A 13651-nucleotide genomic window follows, 5' to 3' on the forward strand; every position below is an offset into this window, starting at 1 on the left:
GGAAGGAATGTGGGGAAACTGGGACATTAATATTGTTGGTGTTGTGAACTGATCCAACCATTCTGGAGAGCAATATGGAACTGTGCCCAAAGGGCTATCAAACTGTGCATACTCTTTGATCCAGCAGTGTGTCTACTGGACCTAAATCCCAAAGAGATCATAAAAAAGAAGAACCTACATGTGCAAAAATGTAACAGCCCTTTTGTAGTGGAACTGGAAGCTGAATGAATGCTAATCAGTTGGAAAATAGATGAACAAGTTATGATATATGAATGTTATAGAATATTATTGTTCTATAAGAAACGATCAGGAAGATGATTTCAGAGAGGCCTTGAGAGACTTATATAAACTAATGTTAAGTGAAGTGAGTAGAACCAGGAGAATGTGATGCACAGCAACAAGATTATACATGATCAATTCTGATGGATGTGGCTCTTCAATAGTGAAGTGATTCAAGCCAGTTCCAATGGTCTTGTGATAAAGAGATCCATCTGTACTCAGAGAGAGGACTAGGGGCTGAGTGGGGATCGCAACATAGTATTTTCACTTTTTTGTTGTTTGCATTTTGTTTTCTTTTTTTTTCTTTTTGATCTGATTTTTTTTTGTGCAGAATGATAATTGTAGAAATACATATACAAAAGTTGCATATGTTTAACATGTATTGGATTACTTGCCATCTAGGAGAGAGGGTGGGGGGAAAGAAGAGAGAAAAAAATTGGATGTAAGATTTTGCAAGAATGAATGTAGAAAATTATGCATATGTTTTGAAAAAAAGTTTTAAAAATCCTAATAGGGAAGTTTAAAAAATAATAGTGGTAGAAGAGGCACAAAAATCTACTGAAGAGAAGAACTAAGAATTGGCCAATAGGAAAGGAGGCATGAAAACTCACCAAAGAAAATACTTTTTTTTCAATAGTTTTTTTATTTTTCCAAATACATGCAAATACATAGAAGATAGTTTTCAACATTCATTTCTGCAAAATCTTGTATTCAAAATTTATCTCCTTTCTGCCTCTCCCTCCCCAAGATAGTAAGTAATCCTATATAGGTTAAACAATGGACAATTCAAGAAAATAATTTAAAAATTAGCACTAGGTATATAAAAGCTAATGAATCAAGAACAAAACAAAACAAATAAAAAGACAATGTGAAATATTTCATTGGAAAAACAACTGATTTGGGAAACAGATCTAGAGATATTTTAAGAATTCTTGGCCTACCAGGAAGCCATAACAAAAAAAGTTTGAATGTTTCAAGAAATTATCAAGGAAAACTTACCTGACATCCTAGAACCAGAAAGTAAAATAGACATTGAAAGAATCTACCAATCATTTCCTGAAAGAGATCCCAAAATGAATATTATAACCAAATGCCACAGTTCCCAGATATGTATATGTGTGTGTGTTTGAAAAAAACAGGAAAAAAAATCAAATTTTGTGGAGTTACAGAATAACATAAAATTTAGGGGATTCTACATTAAGGGATTGGAAGATTTGGAATATGACATTTTAAAGGGCAAAGAAGCTAGGATCACAACCAAAAATCACCTACCCAGCAAAACAGTATAATCCTTCAGAAGGAAAAAATAAAAAGGATATTTAATTAAATGATTGAAATGTGGTGCAGAACAACCTGAGTTCAAATCTCACCTCAGACACTTAACACTAGCTTTATGACTCTGAGCAAGTCACTTAACTTTTTTGCCTCAGCAAAAATAAAAAGAAAAGTACTCTCCATCTTCAGAGAAATAAATGATGTCATCTGAATGTAAATTGAAATATACTTTAAAATTTTGTATTTTTCTCAAATGTAAAATAGATATAATAGCATCTATATTCCTCTCAGGATTGTTGAAAGGATGTAATGAGATAATATATCATGAAGATGACATTAGAGAGCAAAGGTTTTCCACCAATTATATTTGTCTTTTATAAACACTTTATTATGTAAACATGAACTAATATGTAATGGTGATGGTGATAATGCTGGTAGTAGTAATGGTAATAATAATAATAGGGATAAGAAACAGCATAAAAAGATGGATAAATAAATATCCTTGGAGTCAGGAAGCAGTGAGTTCAAGGCCTGCATCTGACACATTTGTTATATTACTCTAGGCAGGTCGATTAATCTCCAGATGGTCTAAGCTATTGTCTAGATCAAGTGTTGATCTACATTGACAAGAGTCAATTCCCTCACAGATTGTTCCTATATAAATAAAATCACATGTATAGAAAGGGCAGAAACTTGCATTTATATTTATTAGATGTAGGAATAAAAAGATTGTGCAAAGAATTTCTCTTTCACAAAGCCAGTAGTACTGTTATATTGTATGAATCTGGCAAGAATCTGGGAGGCTGAATCAAATGATGTTTGATTATGGCAGCATAATTCCAAATCTTCATAAAAAAGACACGAATGTATATAGAAACATTTCGTGAAAACTGTAACAAGCTCTTGTAGCTTGTCAATGATATGACAAATTGATTAAATTTTATTAAACAGTAATTGACTTTCTTTAAAAAAAAAAAAAACCTTTTTAGAACGGAAAGGTTCTCAATAAAGACAGAAATCCTTTCTCTGCATTTCATTTTATTAAGAAAAAGGAAAGAAATAACTTCTTGAACGTGAACAATAATCAGCTATGAGACATTTGAAGGGAAACTGGCTCTTGGAAAAGAAGGCTCCACTCCTCTTACTATATCCCACAGAGTTGATTGGGATGTGAAACTTCCTTTGAAGTCAGCAGGAATTCTGTACTTCAATTAATTCTCAAAGGAGGCAGACTCAGGCAGGTTTAGAATTTTGGGGGCCTTGGGTAAAAATAAACATATGATCAAAAGATAGAAAAGGGACCCTTCTTAAAGGCAATAAATACTATAGTAATAAATCTAACTTAGTTTAGAACATTTAGAGAAAGGGGCCCCCAAGAATTGATCCAAATAAAGTTATAAGGAATAATCGATAAATTATATTGAAAAAAATGTAAGTAATTACAGAATTTGAATACATAATGGTAAATTGAAGGTAGCTTGATACAGGGGGAAAAGTGTTGACTCTGAAATTAGAGGAACTAGTTGCAAATTATATCTGATACTTATTACCTGTGTGATCTTAGCCAAGCTATTGAACTTTTCTGGGTCTCAGTTTCCTCAGCTATAAAAATGAGTAAATAAAGTGAGTTTCTGACATTTAGTTCAAGTCAACAGTTATTCCTCAAGGGTTTATTATGCATAAAATAACATCTAATTATATTTTTTAAAAACCTGAATTCAGTTCCACACATGTTTACAGTATTAAGCATCTGTTTTATATAAATCCCTGTATTTGGTACTGGCAACTGTCATCAAAGCTCAGCTCAAGTGCCTCTTCCTAGAGAGGTATAATAGACAAAAGACCCTCAAAGATCTTATATTCCACTACAGAATACAACAGATTGATAAGCAAATAAAAGTAATTTGAGGAAGGAAAGAACCATGATAGCTAGAAGTTGGGATGGTTTTGGTTGGGGGAGGAAACCAGGAAAGATCTAAACTAGGTGGCCACATCTGAGCTGGGCCCTGAAGGAAGTTAAATATTCTAAGATGAGGATGTAAGCAGGAAGTCTGCATCAACCAAGCAGGACAGCTTGGGCAAAAGCTGTGGAGGCAGGAAATGGAATAGAATGAAGATCAGTTTGACTAAAGCATAAATTGTGTATTGGGGAGTAATATGAAATAGTCAGAATGAATATTTGTTTTGTATGTTAGAGGCAATAAAAAAGGAAGTTTTTTGAGTATAGCAAAAGATAAATGGTGGGAACTTAATATATACTTTTTAAACTGAACTAAAGATAGGAGAATTTTTGCAGCTACGTGGAGGATGGATTGGAAGCATGAGACCAATTAGCAAAAATCCAAGTGAGGGATGATTTGGACCCAATCTTGGGTTGTGATTATGTGATTGCTAAGAAGGAGATAGATTTAGGAGATTTTATGGAAACAAAATTAATAAAATTTAATGACTGAGTTTGGGCAAATTACTTGCTTCCTCTGGGATTCGAATTAGCTAATATGACCTCAGATACCTATAAGTTCTAAATTTAAGATATTATGATTTATGAATAGATAGGGAAAATGAGGGAAAGAAAAAAGTTAAGTATTAAGCAGTGAACTTGACCTAATACATCACAGCTAACACAGGAAGCAATTAAGAAAGGTAGTTTTCTTTACAAGAAACAAAATGAAAGAAGAGCAGTTTACTATATGTGGGAAGAAAAAAGTATATCTGACAAAAAGAACTTGGAATTTTCCCATAATTATTCATTTCTTTTATTCTCTCTCTCTCTCTCTCTCTCTCTCTCTCTCTCTCTCTCTCTCTCTCTCTCTCTCTCTCTCTCTCTCTCTCTCTCTCTGTATATATATATATATTAAAAGCCCAATTTATTATCACTAAGTTTTTAATATTTTAAATCTTATTTCCTTATAATGAAATCCCTATACACTGAAGGACTTCACAGACCTACAGCATAATGAAAACTTAGAAATATTCAAGGTAAATCACCTATATTACAGATAAAGAAACTGAGGTCAAGAAAGGTGAAGTGACTTGCTCAGTTTAATTTGGATGGTAAAAAGCAAAGCTAAAATTCAGACCCCAACTCTGTGACTCCAAATCCAAGACTCTTTCCTCTCTTCCACACTGTTTTTAGCCAGACATTTTGGGGGTCATTCACTCGTAAAACCAAAGCATTTTAGAATTCATCTCTTGGTTCTCAAAATAATCCTGAGAGGTTTAAGTGCTATTAGCCCCATTTTACATTTTAGGTAGCTGAGTTTAAGTCACACAGTAAACATCTGAGGTGGAATTTGAACAGGGGTCTTCTTGATTCCAAGCCTAGTGGCACCAGCTTCCAAGGAAGATGGGAAGAGATGAAGAGAATTGCTATTCTGATCAATATGGAAGAAGTGGTTGGAAAAGTTAGACAAATTCAATTAAGTTCACCAAACATTTTAATACCTACTATAAAGCAAAGCACTTATCTGGATAGAGGGGAGGCTAAGACAAAATAAAATGATGTTTCTCCTCCAGAAAATTTTTCTGGGAGGAATAGCCGCCCAGATAAATTAATATAATACAATAAAAAGTCATTTCTAGAAGTAGTAAGCAGAGAGAAAAAGGGGGGGGGGAATCTGGGAAAAGACTCTGGCAGGAGTCTGCATCTGAGTGATTCTTAATATGTGTGTGGGGGGGGTGAGAGAGACAGAGACAGAGAGAAAAAAATAGAGACAAAGAATGAGAGAGTAGAGATGGAAAGGGAGAGAGAGGCAGAGATAGGGCAAGGGGAGAAAAAGACAGAAAAAAAATAGAGAAAAGAGACGCAGAGGAAAAAGACAAGAGAGGGGGAGAGAGACAGACCCATACACAGAAACACAAAAGAGACACAAAGAAACACACACAGAAATAGAGATGGGGGGGGAGAGAAAGAAGAGAGAGAGAGAGTCTGAGGAGAGAGGGGGAGAGGGAGAGAAGAGAGAGAGAGGAGAGACAGACAGACAGACTAAGGAGAGGGGGAGAGAGAGAGTGTGTGTGTGGGAGAGAGAGAGAGAGAGAGAGAGAGAGAGAGAGAGAGAGAGAGAGAGAGAGAGAGAGAGAGAGAGAGAGAGAGGGAGAGGGAGAGGGAGAGGGAGAGGGAGAGGGAGAGGGAGAGGGAGAGGGAGAGGGAGAGGGAGAGGGAGAGGGAGAGGGAGAGGGAGAGGGAGAGGGAGAGGGAGAGGGAGAGGGAGAGGGAGAGGGAGAGGGAGAGGGAGAGGGAGAGGAGAGGGAGAGGGAGAGGGAGAGGGAGAGGGAGAGGGAGAGGGAGAGGGAGAGGGAGAGGGAGAGGGAGAGAGGGAGAGGGAGAGGGAGAGGGAGAGAGACACTCCATTTTGGTAGCTTGTTAAAACTGATGGATCCTTAGAATAATGTTCCTAAATGAGGCACCTTGGGGTATCCTGGATGAAGTGATGATTTTGGAGTCAAATCTGTACCTATGGTGGGTAAAAGATGAAATGACCGAGGAAATAAAGGTTTAAGCTTCCAAGTATATCAAGTTATTAAACTATCCATGGCAATTGCCACCAAAATCAGAAAGAATAGCCTTCTTCATCTTTGGCAATGTATCCTGCGTACAGAGGAGCAATAGACTTTTATACATTTTAAAACAATCAAATAAGACCAATTAATTTAAAGGAAAACCCAGCAATATTAGGTAATCAATTTCTAAATGAAGAAAAGATTAGGAACTTGCCACGTTTCAAGGGAGAAAGTGAACCTGAATATAATTCCCTGAAATCAGAAAAAGAGGTGTCCCACTACTCTCAAGTGTCTGTAATACAATACAGAGCTATTTTTCAAATAAGACATGTGGGTCGCTTGAGATGTGTTAATGTGAGAAAACTCTTTGCATCTGTCTTTAAATTTGACTAGGTTTCTGGGAAGCATAATCTAAAAGTCTTAGTTAAGGGTCTGTAAGCGTCAAGTAAAGGTAGTCCGGCTTCCTAGTTGTGCAGGACTAGGTTCAGACAAGGCAGCAAAGTTCTCTCATAATTTCCACAATTGAATAAATTTTCTCACAGGACAGATATTGTACTACATCTGCAATTACATAAAAAGGAACTGAGCTAGCTCTAGAATTGAGTCACAAGATGGAGTCAGTGTGGTTCACTTAATGCCCACCACTAGTCTCCTTAATTCTCTCACATCTATCTCACAGGTTTGTTGTGAGGATCAAATATATCACCTGTGAAGTCCACATAAAAATTAGCATGCACAAAGTAAAATACATGAGATTATAAAGGAAACCAATTATATTGAAATCTGGTTATCAAAAAATTTATTTTAAATGGACAAACCCCCAGTTAAAACTCTGCTTTAAAGGAAGCATTCTACATATGAGGAAAATACTTGAGCACAGAAGTCTGGGAATAGAATAGCTTGTACAAGTAATAGCTAGGTCCTCAGTTTGACTGAAATGGAGAATATCTAAAACTGAGTATTTTGAAAGAAGACACGAAATGTAGTTGGGAGTCAGGCTTCAAAGAACTGTAAATGTCAGGCGGAGGAATTCATATGGTAATCTTTTGGAGGCAATAAAGAGCCCCTAGAGATTTTTTTAGGAAAGGAGGAAAAGACTTGGTAAGATCCATATTTTAGGATTATCAATTTGTCAGCTGTTTGTTGAGTAGATTGAAGAGGGTGAGACAATGAGACCACTGAAAGAAAGGAAAGAAATGTCTGGCATATTCTAACACATATATTAGACTTTAAGAAAGGAATTCAGAGAAAAAGATAGTGGGATGCTATCTTTGACCTGAAGAGACGACTGTGAAGTAATCAAGACTGAAGTTCTAAAAATTAAATTACAAAAGATCCCAATGGAGATGAAAGAAAGAAGGTAACAAAAGAAACTAATGTGACTAGAATTTTAAAAGACTATGTATAATAGTTGGAAGCAATGGCAAATAAAAGCAAATTCAAAGCAATGGTAAGATCCTATAAGCATATTGTCAGGAAGTATGTACCCCAGTAATTACTAATTCTTAAAGAAATTATGTGAGTGTTTTGACCCTGAAATTTTTCTACAGGGACTCTACCCTAAGGGGATTGCTTACTTCCAGGTTTTTTAAACTTCATATGTACAAAAATGTTCATAGCAGCATTTTTTTTTAAATAACTGAAAGGCAAAAAAAAAAAAAAAATGTGTTTTCAAAGTTTGGAAAATGGCTAAACAAATTATAATATAGAAATATAATGGAATATTAGTTCACCATAAGGAATGATAAATATGAAGAATTCAGAGAAACACAGGAAAATTTATACAAAGTGATAGTGAAGAAAAGTGAGACAGGAAAACGATATATAGTGAGGGTGACAATGTAAATGAAATCAATACAAGTGATTTAACACAATATTTAGGACTAAGGACATACTGTGTCAAGGTAAATAATATATTTTTTTATTAATAACATATATAACTCTTAATAGGGTAAATGTTCTCTATAGGGGAGTCATGTGTTTGTGGAAAATGTCAAAACAATGCATCAATTTTTTAAAAAATATGCTAATGTTATTTTGGAGGGGGCAAGAATCACAGCTGTTATTTATACTGTGCTTTAAAATATATGATTGTTAGAGAATGGCTGAATAAAGTGGTATGTGAATGTTATGGAATATTATTGTTCTGTAAGAAATGACCAGCAGGAAGATTTCAGAAAGGCCTGGAGAGACTTACATGAACTGATGCTGAGTGAAATGAACAGGACCAAAAAATCATTATATATTTCAACAACAATACTATATGATGATCAATTCTGATGGATGTGGCTCTCTTCAACAATGAGATGAACCAAATCAGTTCCATTTGTTTAATAATGAATATAACTAGCCACACCCAGCGAAAGAACTCTGGGAAATGAGTGTGAACCACGACATAGCATTTCCAATCACTCTGTTTTTGTCCACTTGCATTTTATTTCCTTCTCAGGTTAATTTTACATTATTTCAAAGTCCAATTCTTCTTGTGCAGCAAAACAAATTTATGGATATGTATACATATATTGTATTTAATATATACTTTAACATATTTAACATGTATTGGTCTATCTGCTATCTGGGGGAGTGGGGAGGGGGAAAGAAGGGAAAAATTGGAACAGATGGTTTTTGCAAGGGTCAATGCTGAAAAATTATACATGCATATATCTTGTAAATAAAAAGCTATAATAAAAATATATTATTGTTAAACATGAAATACAGTACTTTCTAAGGAAAAGGTAATGGAGGGTATAATGGATATAAAGAGGCTGCAACTTTTGTCTACTAAGAAACTTTGAAAAGTTCTGGGCTCAAGGATATCACTAGGGAAATGTATAAACAAAAAGAGATGTCTTGGTCTCAAGATGTAGATGATGGATTAAAGGTGTACAGCCCTTGTCTTCTACTGATAATATTCTGATATCAGAAAAAAAAAATGGAGAATGTCTCTAGCATGTCTCTGTGTAGTGAATTTATTGGAGAATCTGGATAAATCTCACAAGATGGATAAAAATGAATAGGTTGACATCTGTGACATTGGAGGAAATATCTAAATCAATTAGGTCATAAATTCATTTGAATGACATCTATAAAAACAATCCAGATCTATTTCTGTGACTGTCATTTTGATCTATCTATCTATCTATCTATCTATCTATATACCATCTTTCTCCTAGTTGAAGACCCCCTTTCTCACTACACAGTCACATTCCACACAGCTTTAAAATGAAAGGAAATAGATCAAGCATTGCTGTATGATGACAGCCACCTCTAATTATTTACTAAATCTCCTCCAAATTGCTTTCTTAGATCTTTGGATGTGACTAGAAGGACAACCTAAATACTTAGAAAGGAATAAGGAAGGGAGTGTATGTATTTTGTAACAGGATAACGAGCTTCAAATAAGAAAAGCAAGAGCTACATTGATATAAATCAGTCATCTCCCCCTTTATTGATTCAAAGAAAGTTCACAACTGTAACAATTTGAGCAAATCAGGATCTTCTCTGCTTTTAGCTCCTGTTTTTAGCTCTAGCATCTAGGTTGCTATCACAGAAAAAAAAAAAAAAAAATCTGTGTACAGTTTACCAGATTTTGAGTCTCTGGCCATGGTAGTAGTAAGAAAAGCAAAATTCATTCCACAATTAGCAAAACATAGAAGGAAGAACCAGGGATTCCATAGAATATAAATTGCATGCTACTTTATCATAGGATTTCTCCCTTTTTTTTTTTTTTTTTTTTTTTTTGAGGGGATAGAATAGAAAGAAGGAAAATCTAAAAATCAAGTGAACAAGCATTTGTTGAGCTTCTACTGTACTCCAGATATTGTGCTAACCTCTGGGGATACAAGAAAGAAAGATCAGAAACAAACATTTATTAAGCAATATTTTGTGCCTAGGCACTGTGTTAAGTACTTTATAAATACTTAATTTTCACAAAAACCCTGGAATATAGGTATTATTATGTTCATTTTACAATCAAGGAAGCTAAGGTAAACTCTATGCCCAATGTCTCACAGCTATATGTGTCTGAGACTGAATTTGAAATCAGGTCTTCCTTACTCTAGGTCTGGCATTCAAGCCACTTGCACCCTTAATTTCAGAATGTTGTTAGAAGAGTGCTTTATAAATCGTTTCAGAATCAAATGTGAGATTTTTACAGTGTGAAATAGGTTTCAATATAGGTAGTCAATTCATGAATAGAAATTTTTCTTTATGATTTAATCATTTATTAATTTTGCACTGCCAGTAGATGAAACATATTATTTAGAGACCTTGGGTCTCTGCTTTATAGAGGCATTTGTATAACACACAGGAAGCAGGATACTTGAATTCTAGCTATATTACCTTGGGTAAGCCACTTGATACCTGGTAGGGCCTGTTTTCTTATCTATGAAGTAAAGGAATTGGACTAGATTACTCTAAAGGCCATAAGCCTCTGAAACTGAAAAGTGTGTGAAATTATTCTAAGCAAATTAAAATACATTATCATTTACTAATAATTACCCTAATGACAGATGCTTAGTTGAGGCAAGCAAATGACTAGAGCAAAAAACATTATAATCTATCTTTGAAATAATGAACCCTACTTGTTATTCCCTACTATAGACAGGAATTCAAATAGATATAATGGAAATGCAAAAAAAAAAAAAAAAAAAAAAAAAAAGAGTTGTGTTCAGAACTTCAAAAAAGTAGTATGGAGAATATAAAAATGTTGTTGTACTTTAAAGGATAAAAGAGCTAGAAGGCAGTATCTACTTTCTTTCACAGAGTGGTAGAGTTAGAATGACAATTGTCAAAAAGATAAAATTGGAGGAACCCCAAAAGGCTAACCAGTCAGGATAATGAGAAGAGAAGCCTGAAGGATATGCCTTTGATGGGTAGAGAAAAACAAATTGGGAGAGAACATAGTAGCTATTTTCAGGTATCTAAAAAGCTATCATATGGAAAAGTGATTAATTTGGTTGAACCCAAAGGACCTAACTAGAAGCAATGGGTGAAAGTTGCAGAGGAACTTTTTAGATTTAACAAAAGGAAAAATACCTTATTAGAGCTGTCTAAAAGTAGAACTGAACTGCCTTGGCAGGTTGTGGGATCTCACTCACGAAGAGATTTCAATCATATACAGAATGATTCACTTTTTTTAAAAGTTGTGGTAAGAAGAATTTTGATTCTAACTAAATGGCCTTTGAGAGACCTTCAAATTCTTAGATTCTATGACTCTGGGAAACTTCTGGTACAATCAGATTTGAATTCCCATAAAAGAATCTTCCCAACTCTGTACTCTACTACACCATGTGGTTGTCCAACAGTCAGGAAGACTTAAATTCTAATCTCACCTCAGCTACTTTCTAACTGGGTAATACTGGGCAAATCATTTAATCTTTGTTTGCTGCTGTTTCCTCAACTGTAAAATAGAGGTAATAATAGCACATACCTTGCAGGGTTGTTGTGAGGATCAAATGAGGTAATATTTGTTTTTGGTTTGATTTTTTTTTTTATAAGTAGTGCCTAGAGTATTTATATACATAAATACTATAAGTATTTAGCATAGTACAGAATGGGTACTATATAAATGCTTATTCCCTTCCCCTTTTTACTTTCACTTGTCTGGAGTAGAGGCAGCCTTTTATAAGAGAGTATGTCTTAACGTAGAGACAACAATCTATGGCTAATGAAAATTTTATGTTTTATATAGGGTTTACCAAGTTAATAATAGATCATAAATTTGTGGCACTGCAAAGAGTTTTGAGATTGCCTAATTTGATTCTGTTTTACACCTGAGGAAACTAAGGCCTATAACAAATGACCTCACTGCTTATCAATAAGTTGTTATTTGTCTTTCCTTTCTTGAAGAGGACGAAGACATCAGCAAGGTGATGCCATGGACTTAAGTGAGAGAGAGAGAGAGAGAGCTGTGTAAGATCACTTGCTTCACTTTCTCCTCCAGAGCCATCTGGATCTAGTAGTTAGATACAGATCAGGACAAATGGAGATAGCACTGGATGCCGTAGGGGGCTTTGGCCTTTTAAAACTAAGGTAAATTCAAAGAACTGCTATAAAGCTCACATTATGTTGTGACTGTGGCTAGTTTGTAAAAAATGGCATATGGGAACATAATTAGATATTTCATAGGATTGTTGATTTAGAACTGTAAAGAATCCTAGAGATAGTCCAATCCCATTATTTTACATATAGGAAAACTGAGGTCATTTATGAATCTTAATTCACAGTCAGTCCAACCCTATAGACATCACATATGCAAATATGTATTGAATACCTACAGAGCTATGTGCTAAGTACTGGGAGAAGTACCAAGATTAAATAGATGGTTCTTACCCTTATGGAGCTTGCAGTCTACTAATATTAACTTAATATTATAGTGTCAATGTCCAATAGTATTGACAAATTATTATTTAATTGCTATATTCAGTAATTCATTCACTCAATAAATCTTTCACTATGTTTAATGATGAGATGATACAAAAATGTATCAGATGAGAATTTTGCCTTCTCAGAGCCTTTTCTAAATTGTGAATTAGTACTCATTCCATTTCCAAATTAATACAGAACTAGGCAAGATAACAAAGGAAAGAAAATTCAGATTAATAATACAAATGCCATATGATTCAACTAATAAAACTCTAAATAGATCAATGCCTTCCTAAATTAAGTTTAGGCACAAAAAGACCAGAGTGCTTTTCGTCTCTTAGGGTCTCAGTTTGAGTGACAGTCATATAACATCACTTCCCATAAAGCACCTCTATCCAAGAATCCTACAGTGAGTGCCTTTGAAAAGCTCTAAGCCTTCAGTTCTATTCTGGGACTAGGAGCTTTGTAATTCAAACAATAAGTATTTGTTCAACTACATATGCATAGCACTACTCAAGATGCTATGAAGGATCGAAACGAAGGAGATTTACTTCCAAGAGTTTATCATTGAGTTATATCATGAAACCGTCTGAGAACAATTACATTGTAATATATTGGGATTTTATTCAGTTTAATTATGTATTAACAGAGAATGCCATGGATTCTTGAGCAGGGAAACAACTTTATGAAAATATATAGAGTATAAAGAACTAAAAGTCTGAAAATAGTATGTGCTAATTTTTTGTTTGTTTTAATAAGTTTTTGAAGAAAACAAAAAACTATAAGCCTAGCTCTCAAATTCAATATTTGACCTCCCAGTTATATGGGTCGGAAACTTTGTGGGATTAATTCTAACTAATTTTCACCTATTAACAAGTATCAGAAATTTGTATCAGCTAGTCAAAAAGTTGACAATAGGTGCTATCTACAGTGGGTGTAATGACTTGAGAAAAAAATCAGATTAAAAATTTTAAAAATATATAGATTTACACCTGGAAAGAATTTTGTACAGGTCATTTTGTCCAACTCCCTCATTTTATGGATGAATAAACAAAAACTCTAAGAGGTAATGCCTATGCTTATGTGAGCTTCAGGAGGACCAGATATTTTCCTATTTCACACATAGAACTTAAAGCAGGCTGCTTGCATAGAGTTGGCAATGAAAAAGCATGATTTTAAAGTGGACATCAGAGTTGTCTATCCAAAACTGCTCCAGAAGTTCTGGAGCCCT

The sequence above is a fragment of the Sminthopsis crassicaudata genome, chromosome 1 (genome assembly GCF_048593235.1).
Source record: "Sminthopsis crassicaudata isolate SCR6 chromosome 1, ASM4859323v1, whole genome shotgun sequence".
Lineage (NCBI taxonomy): Eukaryota > Metazoa > Chordata > Mammalia > Dasyuromorphia > Dasyuridae > Sminthopsis > Sminthopsis crassicaudata.